General features: G+C 37.3%; 1 pseudogene; it reads left to right on the top strand.

Moving 5' to 3' along the window:
• The window catches only part of LOC103667723, a 38,686-nt pseudogene extending 20,319 nt beyond the window's left edge, over positions 1–18,367 (top strand).
• The last annotated feature ends 2,823 nt before the right edge of the window (positions 18,368–21,190 follow it).

Genomic DNA, 21,190 nt, shown 5'->3' with positions numbered 1-21,190 from the left:
AAAAATCACCGTGATTGAATATAATGAACTACTTTCCTAATGAATATGACCAGCACATATCTTTAAGTCAGTCCATTTATACAAAATGAGTAGACTATCTCCCCAGCTGTCTGACATTATGCCCCTATTTTTAATTCCATGACCCAAGGAAGAGTAAAGGGAGTGCACCAGGTCTGGGGTGAGGGTGGGCGAGTTAGTACTTTCCAGCAGCTCCGCACAGCCGCTACCTGCAACACTAACTCTGAAAGCTTAGTTACGAAGCACAGGACCTGAGGAAACACAATCAATGCACACAAATCCCAGATGAAAGTGAGTGCTTCCTGATGGTTAGCAAACTTAAAGAGATAAAAGGAAGAATAGAAAAGAAAAACTTTAATAGCTCAAAATTGGCTTAATGCAAAATATTAACAGACCGCAAAATACATACTCTGATAGAATTGAGGCACTCTTTTTAAGCTTTTTGCACTTGGCTGCCAGTCAGCGCCCAGTCCACCCTGAGATATTTTGTGATCATTAACATCGGAAGCAAATTCAAGTCTTGATGTTCCCTTAAACCACTGAGGCTGAGGCACGGGGTCTGAGCTCAAAACTTGGAAATCAGAAAGATTTTCCATTCATTCTGGATATAAACAAAGCAGTTTAACTTGGTGAAAGTTGTATATTCCTAACTTAATATTCATTTCTCGCATACTTAGACTCTAGAAAACACTGCTATTTTTATTTAGAACCAGACATATAGAGATTACCATTACTAATATCTGTAAAAACACAAACTGAAGAATGATCTAACCCCATGCATTTAAGGTACATCTCACCTTGTGACTAATCACATACACAAAGTGTGGTATTATTTTATGTAAATTTTGATTGTGATAATTTGACACAGTAAATTAATAAAATATTAATGGATTATCAATTCTGATAAAAAATTTGAAACAATGCAATTTTTATTTTATGTTTATTCCCATGAGAAAAATAATTTTGAATTATATGAGTTTCAAATTATGTGAAGTCTTCAAGAATGCATTCTGTGCATAAAATATGACTGCACCTGTCTTCCTTTGCAGGACAATTTATATTATCTTCTGTTATTAGTAGTGATAGGCAAGATGAATACATTTAAAAGGCATTTATCAACAAATTTCAAAGTACAAGGCACCACAAGAAATATAGAAGCTGCCCACATTCCAGTCACAGATTACAAGGGTTCAAATTCACTTAGTAAATTCACCTAAGTCACACTGAATGGCTGGAATAAATTAGATTGATAATTTTAAGGAAGCATCTTTAAAAACCTAAAGATTTTGTCCTGATTTGTAAAGATTTTGTTCAGGTCAAGTAAGACTAATTTGCTCAGATGTCTGAAGTGTAAGACTACTGAGACAAGACTGTTAGACTTGGGTGCAGTTGGGTGGGACTATCAGCTGCCTCAAGGTCAACAGTTTGTTCTCAGATCACAGCCTGTACCATGAATGTGCCTCTGCGTCTAGGTCACTGAGTGTTTGGGTAGCGGGTCAATCACCAATTTGAGCAAGTTCTTAACTTACAGTTTATTCCAGAATAGTATTTGTCAATTTTTGTCTTTAGAAATTAATTCTCATTTTCCCAAAGAAATACTGCTACAAATTTTGAGAAACCTTCACAGTGGTCCACAGAGGTCTATTTAACCTATAATAGGCCCAATATTAATTGCACTGTGATTCACATTCGTAAGGGCTCACTTTTGCACATGGGTGAACACTAAGAATGAGAAAAGTACCTTACTATTCTCCAGTTTGCATCATCACCTATGTAGTACATGTAAAAAGATGTGAAATTTGGAGTTTCTGCTGAGAATCCAAGACTCCATAAGACGCTGTATTACAAAGGAGATTTTAGACCACAGGCAGAATTTCAAAATAAAAAACCTGTAGCTGACTCAGAAACTGTCACATCTAGTAAGGAGTAAAAGGGGGTCAAGAGAACAGATATTAGGGAAAATGTGTAGAGCATTTCTTTAGAGAATAGCTGATGTGATTTGAGCTCCATTCCATATCTACCCTCTGGGTATGTTGGTGGGGTGGTTCCTGCATCTCTGGATGCCCAGTAAAAGAGCCTTCAGTAAGACCACCAAGAGAGAAAGGACTATAACCCTACAGTGAGACTCCCAGATCAGTTCCTGATTTATTCTTAGGAAAGTTTCCTGTGGCGTAGAGGAGAATCAGTGAAGGAACTGTACTCCCATTCAAAAAGCAGGCAAAGTACATGAATCTCCAGGGAACTGATGGGAATCCCCATTGGGAATGTTGGCTTGAGGTTATTTAAAAAATCATACTGTCTGATGGGGTAAGATACCAGGGAAAACAGACCCAGACAAAAAGATGTTGTGAATTATATTGCTGGCATGCAGAAACTTGGCAGAGCTCAAGAGCTGCCAGTTTAAGGGGAGGCGTTGTCCAAATTGAGGAAGCTGAATTTAGAGGCACACAGAAGGGAGTCTCTGAAGAATCGAGAAAGTGCACACAAGGGAACTAGCTCTAAACATCTTCGAGCCTGTAGAGTCCAAGCCATCTTTAAATGGCTGTTGTTAATAAGAACATCTATCCACCCCTGACCTCTTTTCTTCCCAATAGTAAATTTTGCAATAGAGCTCCAAGTTCCTATGATCCCTATGTTGCATATACTCATGGTCCTACTTTTTGTCTTCATTCCTAAGTCAAAGACACACTACGGTGACCCCATGTCTCTCGGATCCCCTAGTCATCTTCCGCCTGCAGCTGCTTACTTCTCTGGGCATAGGCACCAATTCCTCAGACATAAGCATGTATGATTCACATACATAAGAACTCCGTGAGTAGGGAAAATCATAGACCTGCTGTTGGAAAGGCCTAAAGAGGCAATGGGAAGGGGAACAGGATTGACCACTGCAGTTGACCAGAAACCATGAATTTGAACCTGGCCATTAGATTTTCAGCACCTCATAATAAAGTGGAGCACCTGTTATGGGTCAGACATTCTACTGGCATACTGTCACTAATTTAAATGCTATCTCTGCCATATAGGTTTTATTTTCCCTATTTTCAGATAAGAAAACTGAATTTAGAAAATACAAAATAACTTAGAAGAGTCTCCCAGCAAGTAACAACAAATACCCATACTCAAGATTTTTTTAACCATTCGCTTCTCTGAATCTGAGAACTGAGGTGTCTGATGTGTGTTTATCTGCATGCATATGAGTGCAACTGTGTGTTACTGTGTCTGTGACTGTGTCTGCCATATATTGCTATCTGCGGATCTAGTTATTCATCTATCTATATTTATACTAGCATAGTCTGGGTTTACGAGGTGAGAGAAACATCAAGAGTAAAAATGAAAAATTGAAAGCACATTGAATCAAGCCAAACTAGGGCTTAAAAAAAAAAAAACAAGAATTACTGGAAAATGGAATAGGGATGTACTGTTATTCTGAGAAGTAATATTTCTGACATAGAGGCCAGAGTGTGATGTCTTTAAAACAAACACAGGTTTCCAGAATGGGCATACCCAGTTACTTTTTTCTTTTTTTGGCTTTTTTTTTTTTTCAAATAAACTTTTAATTTTAGAATAGATTAAGATCTACAGAAAAGTTTGAAAGAGAGCACAACATGTGCATAAACCCCATACCCAGTTTCCTCAGTTACTAACATCTTTGATTAGCATGGTACATTTGTCACGATTAATGAACCAATATTGATACATGATTATAGACTAAAACCCATACTGAATTCAGATTTCTTAGTTTTTGCCTAATGTCTTTTTCCTAATTCAGGACCTCAGCCAGGATGCCCTATTCTATTTTGTCGTCATGTTTCCTTAGGCTCCTCTTCGTTGGGACACTTTTTCAGACTGCTGCTGGTTTCTGTTTGTTTGTTCATTTACTGTTCTTCATTTTTTTTTTTTAGTTTTATTGAGAAATAACTGACATATATCACTGTAAGTTTAAGGTATATAGCATAACGATTTGATTAACATATATTCTGAAAGGGTTAGCACAATAGGTTTAGTTAAAATCCATGATCTCAATACAATAAAAAGAGAGAAGAATTGCTTCTTGTGATGAGAGCCTCTAGGATTCCCTCTAATAGCTTTCCTGCATCTCCTACAGCCGTGTTAGTCATGGTTGCTGTGTTGTACATTGCACTTCTCGTATTTATTTATCTTGTAAGTGGAAGTTTGTACCTTTGAGGAATACAGGTTAGGTCTTTTTAGAATGGCCTCCAATTCATACTTGTTCTATGTTTTTGTTTGTTTTTTGTTTGTTTTTTTCATAAGTAGACTGGGGTTATAGGTTTGGGGGACTCAAGTTACTTTTTAAAGTAAAATGTATTCGTGATGGAAGGAAGAGACAAATTATATCGGTTTGAAGCTGGAAAACCTGAAGGCTTCTTCCTTCTCTACCACCATTATTTGTACTACCCAGGGAAAAAGTCCCTGACAGTGTCAGGTCCCTAAATGGAATTGTAACTCATATGATTTCCTTTTTTTATTTTTATTTTATTTTAAAGTAAAACTTAATTTCTATTTTAAACCTCTAAATTGCCAAAGTTTGAGCAGAGTCATTTTTCTCTGAAGACACATGCTGAAAAATACACTATCCCATCGCTTCTTATTGCCATTAGTCCAACATTACTGCTGATCTCTCCCTATTTTTGCCTGTCAGGCTCTTCAATCCTGCATTTCCTTCCATTACTTCAGAACCACTTTTGGGGGTACGGGCAGATATCTGCTACTAGTGTCCATCATCGGGATGGTCATCTCTACCCGGCTCTGTCCTAGACGTCATAACAACTGTTCCGTCCCTAGGAGTCTGCGGCCTTCTGAAGGCTCTACCTAGAGGGAACTTTACAGGGTCCTCTCAGTCTCTTCATGGTCTTGTCACCTTGCTGTGGGCTCTGCCCAGAAAATGGCACATAAGACACTTTTTGGGGGGTTCACAACTATCACCAGTGGTGCATTACTTCCCATTCTATCACGCTTTCCTCCAAAGCTGGGGAAATGGATTTTTCTTCTCCTCGGAAAATCTCTCCCTCTCTTTTCTTATAGTTTCTATTTCAAGAATACTCTTTCATGGTGATATCTGCCTACAAATCACAAAGGATACATTTTATTTATTTATTTATTTATTTATTTACTTACTTACTTACTTAATATATGGAGAGAGAGAGAGAGAGAGAGTGAGCTCAAGTCGGCAGAGTGGCAGGAGAGGGAGACGAGAAGCAGGCTCCCCGCTGAGCAGAGATTTCCCCATGCGGGCTCAATCCCGGGACCCTGGGATCATAACCTGAGAGGAAGGCAGATACTTAACCGACTGAGCCATCCAGGCACCCCACAAAGGATACATTTTTAAATTGGATTTATGTCTTCGAAGCCAGGAAGTTTATCACTTTTCTAAAGCAAAAATCCTGGCCAATTATCTGCATGTATTTATTTAAAGGCAGAGATAGGAAGAACTAGGAGGAAAAAAACCTAGGGGAAAAAAATCTGAAAAATCATTTGACTGCCTATTCATATATATGTTGTAAAGACAAAAGAAATAAGTTGTACAAATCACTTTGTATTAAGTATTCTTTTAAGGTAAATTGTAAATTACACATTGTATAGCTTGCAAAAATCAGTGGTTTTAATGATTCAAACCTTCACAAGAACTTCTACAGACTGGATAGAGGCATTATAATGTCAAAGTCCAATCCAGGTAAAAAAATAAATGCAAAGCAAAATGTCATCTTTAATTACCTTCTTAGTAAGTTGGTGTCAGAAGGCAGGTCCAAGGCAATGTAATAGATTTCTGTACCAGGGGCGCCTGGGTGGCTTAGTCGTTAAGCGTCTGCCTTCAGCTCAGGGCGTGATCCCAGGGTCCTGGGATGGAGCCCCGCATCAGGCTTCTCTGCTGGGAGCCTGCTTCTTCCTCTCCCACTCCCCCTGCTTGTGTTCCCTCTCAGCTGACTCTCTCTCTCTGTCAAATAAATACATAAATAAAATCTTAAAAATAAACAAACAAACAAACAAGTACCAATCCTCAAATTCATCTCTTTCTCACAAGTGACTTGAGGGGTGTATTTTGGCTAGATAATATTAGGTTATACCAGCTGTCAACTGTGAGACAAGACCATGCACATCTATAAAGCAAACACATTTGGGGGAGGGGGGGAAAGCCCTCCAGCTGGAATGGTACAAATGGCTTCCTAGACTATGAAACCATGTCAATGAGGAAAATGTTATGATACACAGAAGGAAAGGAAGTGAAACCAGGGCCATGAGAAATAATGATATGGTTTGAGATCTAGAAGAGTACAGATATTGTAAAACATACCAGGGCATAGGGTGAATGAGAAACACTGGGTTGACAGGCCTTTCAATCACCCATGTCTGTTTTTTCATTTAATCAATGCGTCTAGTGTTTATCCCCAAGCAGGTAGGACCCTTTGCCTGGTCTAAACTTTCCCAGTCAGAAACTGGTTTTAGAAGTGGATAAAGGACTATAGGACAGAAAGAAAACAAAAACTCCAAATAATCTACAGGTGATGGCATTTCTAAGGGACCAAGATATTCTGAGAAGTGTCAACTTTCATATGAGACAGCAGAGATCTGAAGCGAAGAGTGCTTCATGGAACAAGCGATAAAGCAAAGACTCTGAATCTTAGGTTGGGGTCCCCAGAAACAACCTTTGCAATCATCGGATAAGGTATTTTGGAGAATACACTCAGGAACAAGAGCTACAAACAGTGAAGGAAACAGCAATTTGCAGGGGAGACATTGAATAGCAGGGTTATTAAACAAGAAGTCTCAGTTGATGCCCCAGGGAGTCCTGCAGCTGGGGTGGCCCTTCACATTTTATCCCAAATGGAGGCAAAGGTAGAGGCCTTTTGTATCCCTCAAGGAATAGTCCTTGGATGGGGCTGGTCCCACGGAGCAGACATAACTTTGGGGAAATCAGTTCCTTCTCTGGAAAGGGTCTTTACCTCTGTGAAGTCTTTAGCAGCAAACACTCTGGCCATCTGAAGAAATGAGTGCTTTGTTCCTCAAAGGGGAATCTGGGTGTTTCACCACAAAGTCCATTTACTATCATCTAACCACTGCTCATGGAAAGTTCTCCTCTCAGAACAACTCCTTGATTCTGTTTGATCTTGTGTCTGAAAAAATCTACAAGAAGATTATTTGAAAGAATAACAGCATCCCGTATCTCTATCATTACTACACCTGTTCTCAGGCTGCAATTAGTCATTTTCATCTTGCCCCTGCACTACCTACCCTGGGTTGTCCTCATGCTCGGCTGACATCTGTGCTGCTCTAAGTAGCTTATGTGCTTAGGTGACACTGAACATAATCTCACTGTGCCTTCCCAGACCATGGCTGCTGCACTTGCGCATATACTGTCAAAAATTGCCTCGGGAAAAAAATTGCCTATGGAAAAAAATGCCTAGGAAGTACAGAGAGACACTTCAGGGGATCATCCAGGTAATAATCCTATTCTTCCTTACCCTATTTTACGTCAAAACTTCTTCCTCCTGTAAATGATTAGAATCAATTGATCTGATTAGAGTCAGGTGATCCCTCTTCTGGCCTTTTCTCCTCTTGGCATGAGGAGCTGAAAATGACTGAGCAGCAGTCACAGATTAAATTTAAATGTTCAGTGGGATTCTTGTTGTGTTTTCCGGCCAAACCATGTCTCTCTGGGAATTAGAACCCTAGACTTGAGCTGTCCAATATCATAGCCAGCAGCAAACATGTGGCTATACAAATTTACATTGCTAATAATTAAAATTAAATTAAATAGAAAATCGAGTTCCTCAGTCATACTAGCCACATTTAAAATGCTCAATGGCTACATGTGTTCTAGGCAGTTTGGATATTGAACATAACCATCTTTGCAAAAATTTTCTATTGGATATTGCTGCTTGAGTTTCTCAGAACCTAAATTTGCAGTGACAAAATGCAAAGGTTCCCTAAGTGGGACCCTGGGGAGGATGGTAAATTGACCACTCTCCTACTTCCATCACTTGTTTCTTGAACCCATGTACTTTAGCTATTGAGGAAAATTTAGGCCATATAACATTTAGAAGTGTCCCATGATCAGGGGGCAACATGTTCAAGTCAGCGTTCAACTATATACCTTCAAAAGGCTGATTTTTTTATTTTATTAAGATAGCAGATTCTGGGTGGTATGGAATATGTTACAGCTGTAGTCATATGCCCACTGCTCCTTGATGTAAAGCGGACTCCTTAGTACAAAGCAATTTTATTCAGTCTCCTCTATCATTGGGACTAAACTCTGTCTAAACCTTTGGCTAGTAGTGTTTTTTTGCTTTTGTTTTTGTTTTTTTAGAGACCAAGTTTTGAGCCCATGCATTGCCTCTATGCCTACCACCATGGCTACTCTGTCTATGAGCCCATTTTTCTTCTCAGTGATAGAGGCTGGCTAAGTCCTTGTGCTTATGTGGTTAATTTTTGGGGTTTTTTTTTTTTTTCACTTGAATGCCTTCTGGTGAACATTAATATGTAATACAAAATTTTTTACCTTTGTATTCACTTTCCTGTATCCATCCACATGCCTCTTTTTTAGATCTTGTCTCTAATCTTCCAATATTTTTCCTTCTAGAACCTTAACTCACCAGCCAAAACATTCATCACTGCTGATGATCCTACATGTATGCTTATCTCAAGCACATTGTTGCAGAGCTTCTCTTCTGTGGGAAAACAGTGCCACAGCAACTCATTTCCAGCTTATATTGACATATTAAGCCAACATTTCCTGCAGGACTCTTCCATGCTCTGTCAGTCAGTCAAAAGGGTTGTCTGTCATGTGGTCATACATGTGAGCTGAGTGAAAAGCACTGGAGCAACAGTGGAGCTTGATATGGGGGTCTGGGCCACCTGCTCATACAACTTCTTTGTGCCTTCTGGCCCTCCTTATGCCAGATCCTGGCTATAACATTTATTATCTTATGATGGATTGCTGTTGGACCCACCAAGCCTTATCAATTTTTGGTCTGAGAATCCAACTCATAATGTATAGCTCTGACCACATGGTCATGTAATGTCTTATGATCAGATGCTCCATTGCGGCCCAGACTTATTAGAGGCTAGACGCTGGTTTCCCAATGGTGCATAGTTCTCCATTACAGACGGCACATTTCTTCTCAAAAACCCTGGGTCTTTAAATTGTGGTTTTCATATTGGGACTTGCTATAAACACTAAGTGGTAATTTTCTCATCACAGGTACCTCCAGGGTCTGCCAGACTATATGGCCTACACATGGGCTTGCACTATATGTTAACTTGTAGAGGAAATTTTCCATGTTCCCCACCCAATTCAGATGCGACTACCCTCCATATCTTCAGGTAAAAGGTGTAAAGAGTACTTATAGCTGTGGATTGTGCTGTTGCCAGATTCCAAAAAAAGTCTACCAGGCAATGTGTTTCCTTCTTGGTGCTGGAAGGCACAAGATACAGTCATTGGTCCTTTACTTTGGAGGATATGAGCAGGCATACCCCAGTGAATTGAATTTCTGAAGGTTAATCTTCGTAAGGCTTATGTCTCACTCTCTATGGTACATGTGTCACACCAAGGCCTCCAATATGTTTGCTGCTTCTTGTTATCCAGTTTGATTAACCTGATACCACTGATACAATAGACTAAGTATAGAGTTAGCTTAGCCCTGAAGCAAAGCTGAAATGTACACTGCTGCTTGTCCCACATAAATGTACTTCTTTTGATCCTCCTTCCTCATAGTAATGGAGACGAATGCGTGAGCCAGATCAGTGGTCATACATTTTGTACAGTAGCTGAGTCAACTGGTTCTAGCAAAGATACCATATTCAGTGCAGCAGTTTCAAATGGGACACTACTTGGTTGTTTACTTTCTTCTGCTAGTATTTTTTTTAAGGAATAGACTCGAGTTAAATAGCAATGTGATGTGGACTACCACTCCTATATTAAGTCCTTAAAGGAGCTATTAATCTCTAATTGTGCCTAAGACGAAACACTGCTTTGTTTTAATATGTTTGTTGAAGGTGGGTAGCGTTTTCAGAGGCTTCTGCTGTGCCTTCCCCTCTGTGATAGCTCTTACCCCACAGGTCGAGCAGGTATATCAATTTTAATTGTATATTTGCAGCTCAGGGAAATGATTACTGAGTGGATCTATGAACAAAGTAGGCCCATTGCAAGCTGGACCTAGATTTATTACCTATTGCAAGTTGGACAGGGGTTTATTACCTGGCCATTTATGTCTCTATTCTAACATGGAAAGCATAGTGATACTCTAGGTCCTTGAGTATTTTTGTCAACTTAGATTCCGTGTCTAATAGTGCTTCTAACGTTTGAGTAGTCCCCTTTCCAAACAAGCAATTATTTAAGCAAATGGTCATGAATCCTTTGGAGAGGGATGGAAAAATCATTGCTGTATAGACTTGCCATATATAGCAGAGTCTTTCCTCACTGGGGATTTGATCTCTCCTTTAGTCAATCATTAACTAGTGAGTTTTTGGTTTTATAAGATAAATCCATGTTAGCATTCCCACTTCTCTGAGTCTTTCAACTTCTTATTCACTGTTTGCCGTGGCAGCCAGTATTTGCACTTCATTTTGGGTGGACCATTGCTTTATTCAACCTTCTAAGAGACATTCTAGTATCATATTAATGTCATCTCTCTGAGTCCTTGCCAGGATGTCAAATGCCATATCATGGAAGAATGCCCTTATATGGATAAACTCTTTCTTATCCATCCCCCTTAATCCATCATTTCTAATACCCTGTCCTATATACTCTCCATGCTGTCTTCAGTGTCCTCATATTGGCTAGAACCTACAGCTCCCAGCATTTTCCTGGATGGTATATTATTATTGGTGTATTTGTCAGGAAGAGAGGTGGTGGTAGACCCTGAAAAAAGTTTGTGTTGGAATACAAAACAGAGTTCTTTGTATTTTCTTCACCAAGAGAGGAAAGCTAGATTTTAATAAGGATAGTGAGCTCTAGATCCAGAATGTTCAGGAAGATCTGGCATTTTAAAATTCTTGAGTGCACCAATCCCAGATGTAATTATTCCAAGTCTTTGCATCCCACGCCTTCCAAATCAGTGTTCTAATCTTGGTGTGGGATTGAGAGTTTTACCTTCTCTAGAGTTCCATTTTTAGTACGTGCTGGGACTGATTCTTCATTTCTTCTACCTTCTGCCTGCCAGGCATGACTATATCTTTATATGCTACCAAGGCACTTCTTTGACATTTATACTTTGTTTTACATTGTCAGTAATCATCTTCAGCCTATTATTTTATTTATCTAATACACTTAACAAAACTCTTCCAACTTGAAAGCCTTTACGATTGATCCTCTGTTTCTCTCAAACACTTGAGGTATTGCACTGACCATTGCCTTCCCTTCTGTTGTCATTTAATACCTGTTCACAAACAAAGGAAACTTTAATAATTGACCTTATTACACATCAGGAACTATCAATGCTCCACTTACAACTAGTGATGAAATTCTCAGTGCCAGTAAACCAAAGGATGATAAGTTTCCAAATCCCATTCCAGGATATTATTATCTTAGGTCAATTTTTTCTGGAAACATACTATGACATTGAGACATTTAAGCAGGAATTTTAGTGGGGATGATCCCAGGACACCTGTAAGGAACTGAGGGTGCCAATATTCAGCAAAGAGAAAAGGTGAACTGTGCTACGTTACAATAGCAGTGTTAGTCAATGCCAATACCATGTGGAGTCCTAAATCTGGAAAAAGGCTTCAAAATTGTCCCAAATTAATGCAAAATGGTTGGGGTTTTGTAGCCTTTCATATGCTATTCACTCCAGACAGACTGCCTCTGCAAAGGCAATTCCCATAGAGAGAGGCAGCTATGAACTGTCAGTAGCCAACACTCTTAGAAGCTGGGAATGACTGTTTCCATTTGAAAGGGGGATATGAATGCCACATCACACCATCCACTCCAGAGATACCACTCAAAGCATTAAATTCTGATGGGAAGCTTTATAGACTGGCTATGGCTAGGAGATTGATTATTGGTAGATGAATCAGTGGAAGGTTCCAATCTCATACAATGAAGGAGGCATAGAGGTCACCAGGACAATAAAGGAAGATTTGTGAATGAATGAATGAACGAATGCCTGGGAAAAATGGTACCATCTTGAAAACAGAAGGTGTATTGAGTGAAAGAATGGTGAATGGTGACAAATTCCACAACATATCTAGAGCAAGCCTGGCCTTGAAACTTACATTTCATTAAAGTGAAACATGAAGCCACTAGGGACTTTTTATTTCAATGGTGGAAATTCCTGACACACTTCCATAGTTCCATTTCTGTAGAATGGTTTTTTTTTTTTTTTTTTTTTTTTTCTGATACCTTCAGCACGTCTGGCAAGCATAAATTTTGGTCATTTCATTGATTTTTCTTTAGAATGAAAGGAGATCATGGAAAAATAATATAATTTATTTAAAAATAATTATGTTTAATTTGCATTTGTATTTAATTTGCATTTGTTTCTCAACCTCAGTACTATTGACATTTTGGGTCAATGATTCTTCATTGTGAAAGCTGTCCAGTGCATTGTGGAATGTTTAACAACATCCTGGCTTCTACCCACTAGATTCCAGTGACACTCCCCTTCCCCCAAGTTGTGACAACCAAAAAATGTCCCTAGATATTGCCAAATGCCCTTGGTTGAGACCCACTAATTTAAAATCATGTTCAGGAGAGGTTTGGGTTCAAAATGCTTGTACAGAGAATAATTTATTTCTAAAGGAAGCCAATCTTGTGTACATGACATTTAGGAACATAATTTATTTAATTGTCAAGTAAATACTGAAGGAATGAAGAGTTAAGAGAGATCATATTGAAAAGGGAAAGGCCAGATGATGTTTTTAATAAGAGAAATTAATCACAATATTTAGTTTTTGTTCAGTAGGTAACATGATAGCATATTTTTCTTGTTTTCTGTTTTGTTCATGAAGGACAAAAAAGAAAAAAAAAGATAAATTTTAATCCTAAGAAAGAAGATGAAAATTGCTGAGAGGAAAACCTAAAGTCTTGAGAATAGCAAAAATTTGGCTTTTTAAAAAGCCTTGGAATACCTTTGTGAGGTTAACTACATGATTGGGTTTTTATTATTGGATAATATCCAGTAACATATGTTCTGAAATTAAATACATATGGCAGGCACTGTGTTAAGCAAATACAAGGATGAATAAGCCATGGCTCCTACCCTTAAGAATCTTACAGTTGAGAGCAGTAATTCTCAACTTGGCCATACATAAGCATCACTGGGAGAGTTTTGAACATTACTAGTGCTCGGATATGACCCCAGACCAATTAACTCAGAATCTTGGGTTAGAGGGAGTTGAGGCATCCGTATTTTTAAAGCTTCCCAATTGCTTCCAGTTAGCAGCTAAGGTTAAAAGACAAATTTATGAACAAATAAAATTCAGCATAATTGTTATATAATTGAAGTATATATCCAGTTATATTGAGGCACAGAGAAATAAACATCCAAATGTTAATTTATGGAAGTGTCATGAATTTGAGTGTTATCCCTATTGCAAAAGAGACAGAAGTTGAAATACATAACTCATATTAAGATAAACAAAAGATGAATAAACTTTAAGACCATTTTAAAGCATAGCCTTTGTCAAATGAGGAAAATATGAATAAATGCAAGAAATAGCTTTTGATACCAAACTTCCCTAGAGTCCATAGAGTCACATATACTATACCAGGAGATTGTTTTTTCCAGAAGATTTTTATCTTTATATCAAAAATTCCAGATGAATCATTAAATAACCAAAAAGAAAATAAAAGTCAAAGAGAGTGATATGTAATTATAATTACTACATACTGTAGTCATTCAAATATTGGTCTGGGATTACATATTAATTAAATCCTTATAGAATCATGCAAATGTTAGATATTCCAATGTGTAGTAGTTTCTAACTTAATGTCCAAAGTGGATAATCATACCTGCTCTCAATTTTTTTCTAGCCAGATTAATTAGGGTGTGCTCTATGATGTAGAAATCTAGCTTGCCCAGTGAGAAATTTTCAGTTAATCCAGCAGATTCCATACTACCAATCGGGAAATACTTGAGTCAGTTTCGAATAGATTCTGTGATCTACTCCTTTTTTTCCCCTCTCTTTTGAATAAAGTATAATTTTGATACAGAGTAAATACTGTGCTATGACACACAGTTTGCACAAAGAGCAGGAATTGTTAATAATCGTTAATGTTGTTGATGTACAACATTTGTTTCCATACATTTATTACAGTTCGATCCTGGGCTCCTGCAATCTTCCTGTTGAAAGTGTAGTTTAGAAAATGTATATTCGAAAAAGTTTGGCTGAGACACTTGCTAGCTAAACATTTCTCTTCTAATATCTAAGCTTCATGAAAAATCAATTTAGAACCAGAAATCCATATACCTGGACATCGTTAACCTATTTCCCTAGAATAAAACATCCAAGTGAAATGATTACATGAAATACGTCCTTGCATCTTCTGCAAAAGCACTTTTGAGGGAATCTCCCATCATGTCGTTCAATATGACTCGCATAAAGGTTATTAATAATTTACTTTTAGAATTCAGTTTTGAGAAAAATTATGTTTCGATTGTTACATTTATTTTAATATAAAGGACAATATTATAAGTGTCAAATTATTCATCCACTTTCATTACAATACCATAACCATCTATAACACTCTATATGACATTTGGGGCTTTCTTTTTAATTTTTTTAAAATTTTTATCTCTAGAAAACTTTGAGCTAAATTTCATGTTCAGTTACAGTAACTGTATTAGCCTAAGTTCTTGGAATATTTGATTTCTCCAAAATCTTGTCATTTTATATTTTCTTTTTTTTAATTTCACGATTGCATATTATGTGCACTTTATTTTAAATTGTATCAAAAATTTATCACAGTACACAGAGTAGAAAACATGTTAAAAGAAAGTATTTTTAAGAGGTATTATGAGAAGTTCAATAACTATATGCATTACTTGGATTTACTCAGGTTCAACTTCTTTGTCTTTCAAAATATAATATTTAAAAGTAATTCCATTTTCACTAAAGAATGCATTGCTAAGTGGTAAAGAATGTCATTGATTTTGTTTATATTATCCATGAAATGTATGTCTGTTTGGAGCATAAACTTAAAATCTAAGATCACAGAATCTGTCTTTTCTAATGACAAAACACCCAGAAGTAAGTCCCCAGCCATATTTGCTTATTTGGGGGATAGGTTTACTTATTTGAACATCCAAAATGATGACAGATATCATAGATAGAGACTATAAAATGATAGTAAAATAACTGGGATTCTATTTTCTCAATATTAACACGTTTTATTAACACATTTTATTAGTAACACTTGTAAGTTAACTTTCCGAAGTGTATTCATTTAATGACACTTGCTTTAAGAGGCTAATGAGATAATGTGCATATACTTCCAAAACGTAAATATTATCTAGTTCCATTTCAATAATAATATGTTCTAAAATATCTAGTAAACATTATTTCCCACCTGTGAAAACATCAGTTCTAGCAACACAGGATTGCAGTTTATGCTTTTTTAAAAATCAATTTTATGTCATATTCTTTCCCAACACATTTTTGTTTTCATCATTTACGTGTCTTATGAAATTACAGAAAGTGGCACCTGTGTAGTAATAGAATGGATGCCAACAGAGTGTTTAAGTCACTACTTTATCTGCATTTTTAAAATAGCTGTTTCTCTTGGATAAACAATTCAAACTGATGACATAATATAAATATATGAACACATGTAATGATGTAGGGTTACATCATGTCACACTCTGCATGCCAAAATAATGAGTAGTTATAATGCAAGCAGCCTAATTTTCATGGATCTAAATTTCATCACTGGTTCTTTCCAAGGAAATTCAGATTTATAAAAATGGCATCTTGAAAAGAATTTTAATCTTGCACCATGTTCCATATGTGAGGAAGCGTACCAGTTAATGTATTTTCACATGTAATATAGAGATAGATTAGAAATGTCTATTAACCTCTGGCCCAGTTCAGGAAATTTCTTTAGAAATGCACTGTCCAATAGGGTAACCACTAATGCCATATGGTTCAAATTACATTTTAATTAAATTAAATTAAAAACTCAGTTCCTCAGTTGCACTAGCCACATTTCAAGTGTTAAATAGTCTCTTGTGGCTAGTGGCTACCCTACTGGACCAGAAAGAACTCTCTATCATTGCAGAAATTTCTGCATGGTACATGGACAACCTAGAACCTCATCTCACCAACTTCTTTCCAATTGGAGAAACCTACTCTATATACTTAATGGAAAAATTGCACAAATGGAAAATGTCTCCACCCTCATGTTGATATGAATTCATTCTAATATCATAAAAATTTTCATTTCATATAATCTAAAGCTTTGTCATTAGGGAATAAGACATACCGTATAACTTGGATTTAAATTTTAGAACTACAGTGGGAAAAAATTAGGAAATCTCCTGCAAGATACCTAGAAAATTGATAAATCGTTCTCTGGGAAGTTATGATCATGTTCCTCTTCTTAAATTTTGTAATCATTGATAATTATGTATAGCTTTATTTTTATAAAAAGTTTTTATGGATTTTTTACAGCTTTATGTTTTTACCCACAAATGTGGGTATAAATTTTATAGACTATAATTTTATAGACATAAAATTATACTTCCTAAATTAATGCAATCCTTGATTTCTCTTTTTACATGGTAATGTTGATACACTACTGTACTTGAAGAAAGTAATATGTGATATATTAATATTTCTGGATAACACAAAGGTAAGAGAAAACATTTTTATTTCAACCATTGCTGACAAATTTCTTAAAATAACTAGACTATTTTTCTGTCTTAATACATCTAGTAACCTGAAAATAATACATCGTTTTTGATAATTTCCACTCTTGCAATACTTCAGTGTTCACAATATGAAATATATTTTGATAGGTAACACTGTTGCCATTCACAGGTGTAAGGCATAGGAGTGGATATTGAGCCATTTCATCTAATTCCTTTTATAATAACTTCCTGAATCATTATCCACCCAATGCTTGAAATTGTCCAGTAATGTAGAATCCTGAGACTAATTTATACGGGCTTCATTCCATCAACCCATTCATTTACAGATTCTGGGGGAATGAATGCAAACTCATCATAGTCTTTGCCCTCAAAAAACTAATAGTTTAGTGGAGTGTTTCTGGGAAGTGAGCAGGCAATTATAATAAAGTATGAGAAGTACAGCCATATGATTATGTATAGATGTTAAGCAAGAATTACAAAAAGTAATTAAAATAATTATTGAGCTTTTATTATGTGAGAGACACTTTGACATGCTTGGTCACTTTCCATAAGGAGATTCACCTGCCTTGCTTGCCACCAGATGAGACCACCAGAATGCTCGAAAGTCTCCAGTCCATACTGAATTGTGGAGGAAGTTGGAAAAAAACAAAAACACGCTGAAGTTTCCATTCCCCAGATCCGATAGGTGCACCTTTCCAGCTTGTGGATGTAGATAGGTATAGAAAGCTGGCCACTTGTGTAGAGATGAATTAAGTGCTTCTAATACTGCAACTGAAACATTTCAGAAAGATGCCATTAAATCACTTTTTTTTTTTCTAATAATAGGGATGTCAGTGAAAAAGTGCTACTTTGGCAAGGAGACGGGGCATTACCAATCTATACAACCATTGTGAACACCACCAGTGAACGTCTCACAGGTAAGAATCCTTTGTCAGAAACTGTTTTCCTACCTGTGGGGCCTGATTTGAAAGAGGAACTCCAAAAACTTCAAGGTTGCTGAACAGGTGATGCAAATTGACAAGAGGATTTAATATAGCCACCCATTTCATCATTTACACGGCAGGACCTAAGTATAAGAGCTGCTATCAAACAGCAGCTGAGGGGTTCCCTGCACAGCTGCTACAGAAATGGACTTGAGCCGGCAAAGGAGAGGTAGATGTCTTCTGTTGGATTCTGTGTCATCAGTTCTGCAAAACAAGTTATCCTTAGAGAATGCAACATGCATAGCTCTTTACACTGTACGTAAATTCCTAGAGATTCGTGAAGAGACCACTGAAAAAGGAATATCTGCTGTCTCTAAACTTGAAGAGGCTGCTTACCAAGAGCTGCTACCTCCATAGCTCTTAAGGTCATTAAAGGAGGAGAGTCGACCATGGCCGGACCTACCTGCGGATATTGGAAATGCAGAAAGGGGCTCTGTGGAATGGCAGGTTAGAATAAGTGCAAAACCTGGTGAGCCAGAGGGCAGGTGGCTTGAAGAAGACTTGAAGAAGGTGAATCATGAGAAAATTGGTGGAACAGCATAGCAGGCAAGGAGAATGGTGACATGAAAGCCCTAAGGCAGGAAAAGCACACCTAACATGTTAGAGGAATATGAGGACCAGATAAGTCAAAGTGGTAATAGAACCCAGATCACTAAAGGCCTGGTAAGCGTTGTAAGTACATCAGCTTTACCCTGACCAAGAATGAGAGACATTTAGGGGCTTTTGAGCAGGGATGTTATGATTGGACTTCCATGTTTAGAGAGTTAATACTGACTGGTTCAGGGAGATTAGATCGTAAGGGAACAAAAATGAACTGCAAAATTTGTTAAGAAACTATGGCAGGAATTCTGGCTAGAGATGGTGGCGGCTATGCCTGAGGTGGTGGTGGGAACTGGAAGTGGAAATGGTGAGAAGTGGCCAGAAGCTGGATTTATTTTAAACTTCAAGCTAATAGGATTTCCTGAGGGATTGGATATTAAGTGTGAGGACAATACAATTTTTGATCTGCCAGCAAGGAAGGTGGAGTTGTAATTAAGTGAAATATGAAAGGTGAGCATAGAGCAGACTTTAGGAGAGATTGGAAGTTTTGTTTGAGACATTTACTGAACATCCAAACAGAGAGGGATATATGCGTCTGGACTTTGGAAAGATGTCTGGACTAGAGACATAATGTGATGGTCATCAGAGCAGAGATAATATTTAAATCCATGAACTAGCCAAGGGGGTGGGTGCAATGGAGAAGAGAAGAGAGCTGAGGACCTAGCTTTAGGGATGTCAACATTAGGAGATTAGGAGAAGAAAAGAAAACCATAAGCACAAAGAGATTGAATGACCAGTGAGTGGTAGGAGAAAATAAGAGAGCATAGTGCCCTAAAAGGCAAGTGAGACGATATTGATCAAATACATGTACTCAGTTATGTCAAATACTGCTGACAATTCCAATCAGATGGGAAATAAGAAAGCTTAGATCTTGGTAGAGAAGATGCGTAAGAGAGAAGAATCAAAGGAATGCTTGGACAACATGCTTGTGCAACCTAACGCATGATGTCCCAATTCAATGGGATAAAGAATTTAGGGGGAGAAGGACTGAGGGAAAGATAAGGTGCCAAGCATTTGGCAGAACCCCAGGTCACAAACACACACCTGGGGCAGTCTAGTCTTTCCAGTGCCCAAGGGAGTTGCCAGGTGTGGACCAAGTTCCAGACTGGCAGAAGTGAGGGCCGGAACAGCGGCCATAGCAGCAGAGATGGTGACAGGTGTTGTGGCTCCTTGAGAGAGGAGGGCTTTGAATGGGGCAGCACCAAGCCCGCAAGTCTGTGCCTGCAGCAACTCACAGATAGCAAAGACCTGGCCTGAGCCCCCGTGCAGGCCAAGTCAGCTGTCAAGCATTAAATGTTGTCTGTGCATTATCAGAAAATAAAAATGTCCACATAAACATTGCAGTAAAGGATGAAAGAGAGGAAATAGAATTTTTCGGTTTACAATCTGCTGCCATATTTCAAAGCACATAACCACAGATATAATAGAAATTAAATTTAGAATGGCCACACTTGACAGAAAAGAACAATATGTTCACACGAAACTTTGGATGAATCAATTATTAATGAAGAAGGCAATTTTAAAACTATTTGTTGTCTTGTAATTGAAGTTATAACTATAAAATACATGGACAGGTATTTTGAAATTTTGAATTATATACAAGTCATGAAGCCATTTTTGTACCTTGTACAATAACCAGTAGTTATAGGAAATGTCAGTGAAACCATTAAAATGCTATTATATAAATTTACATTTAAAATATTAATTATATTAGATTTATAGTATTAGATATAACAGACATCTGAAACTGATTTATATGAAGTGTTAACTGTCTCTAAAAAAACTGTTTCTCAAGAATTATCAGCCCCAGATATACTAAAATTTATATTTCAAAATAATTTATCAGAAATGTTTCCCAATGTTTCCAAGACCTATAAAATACTATGAAGAGTTCTATTTACAGTTGCAGCAGCAGAAAGATCCTTCTCAAAATTAAAAATTATCAAAAATTATTAGCAAACTTACATTTGCCAAGATTGACTAACGTCACCTTTAATTATGTTGATTGAAAATGAGTTGATGGCCAAATATACAAAATTTCTGAAAAGTAAGCTAGAAAAATCTTATCACCAATCAAGATATCACATTAATAAAGTATTATTATTTATTGTATTATATAAAATTATATCAAAATATTATTTTTTTGCAATTTTGTTTTGCAAGTTTATTGTTACTTATGTATCCATTGTTAATAAGTATATAATAAAATATTTTTAAAAGAAAAAGCCTATCTTAGTACTTTTCACTGTACTTTTTTCCTGATTCTTAAGCAAGGGGCTCCATTTTTATTTGACACAGGTCCCCACATATTATGTAGCCAGGTCTGTTAAGAAGTTGATTTGCTGGGGAAAAAAAAAAAGAGGTTGGTTTCCTGGGGTATTATGCTATTTCAGTAATAGAAGGTTTTTGAAAAAGAGAAACAGAGGAAAAATAGTTAAAGAATGGAATGGTTTGGGAATGGGAATAAGGAAGAGGTTACATAAAGTGTGTGGGAGTGTTCATATTAGGCAGCTCCCAGGGATATTCAGAGTGTTAGACTAGATTGGACAAGTTGAAAAATTGCCAGTAGGATTAGTCCCAGCGGACCCCTAGTTGACCGGAGTTGGGAAGAAGGGAAAGGGGCTGAGGAATCAGACCTATCTCACCTGTATTATCTAAACGCTGGTGAGTTGCAATTTCCCTTTATGATGCTTTTCAACTAGCTGCTCTCCTCTGAAGAATCATCAACTTCATTTGTGCATTAATAAGAAGCTACCCCTTCTGGAG

Source organism: Ursus maritimus, unplaced genomic scaffold (genome assembly GCF_017311325.1).
Source record: "Ursus maritimus isolate PB19 unplaced genomic scaffold, ASM1731132v1 scaffold_1, whole genome shotgun sequence".
NCBI lineage: Eukaryota > Metazoa > Chordata > Mammalia > Carnivora > Ursidae > Ursus > Ursus maritimus.
Note: the sequence above shows the minus strand (reverse complement) of the source record. Positions and strands in the feature narration are given on the sequence as shown.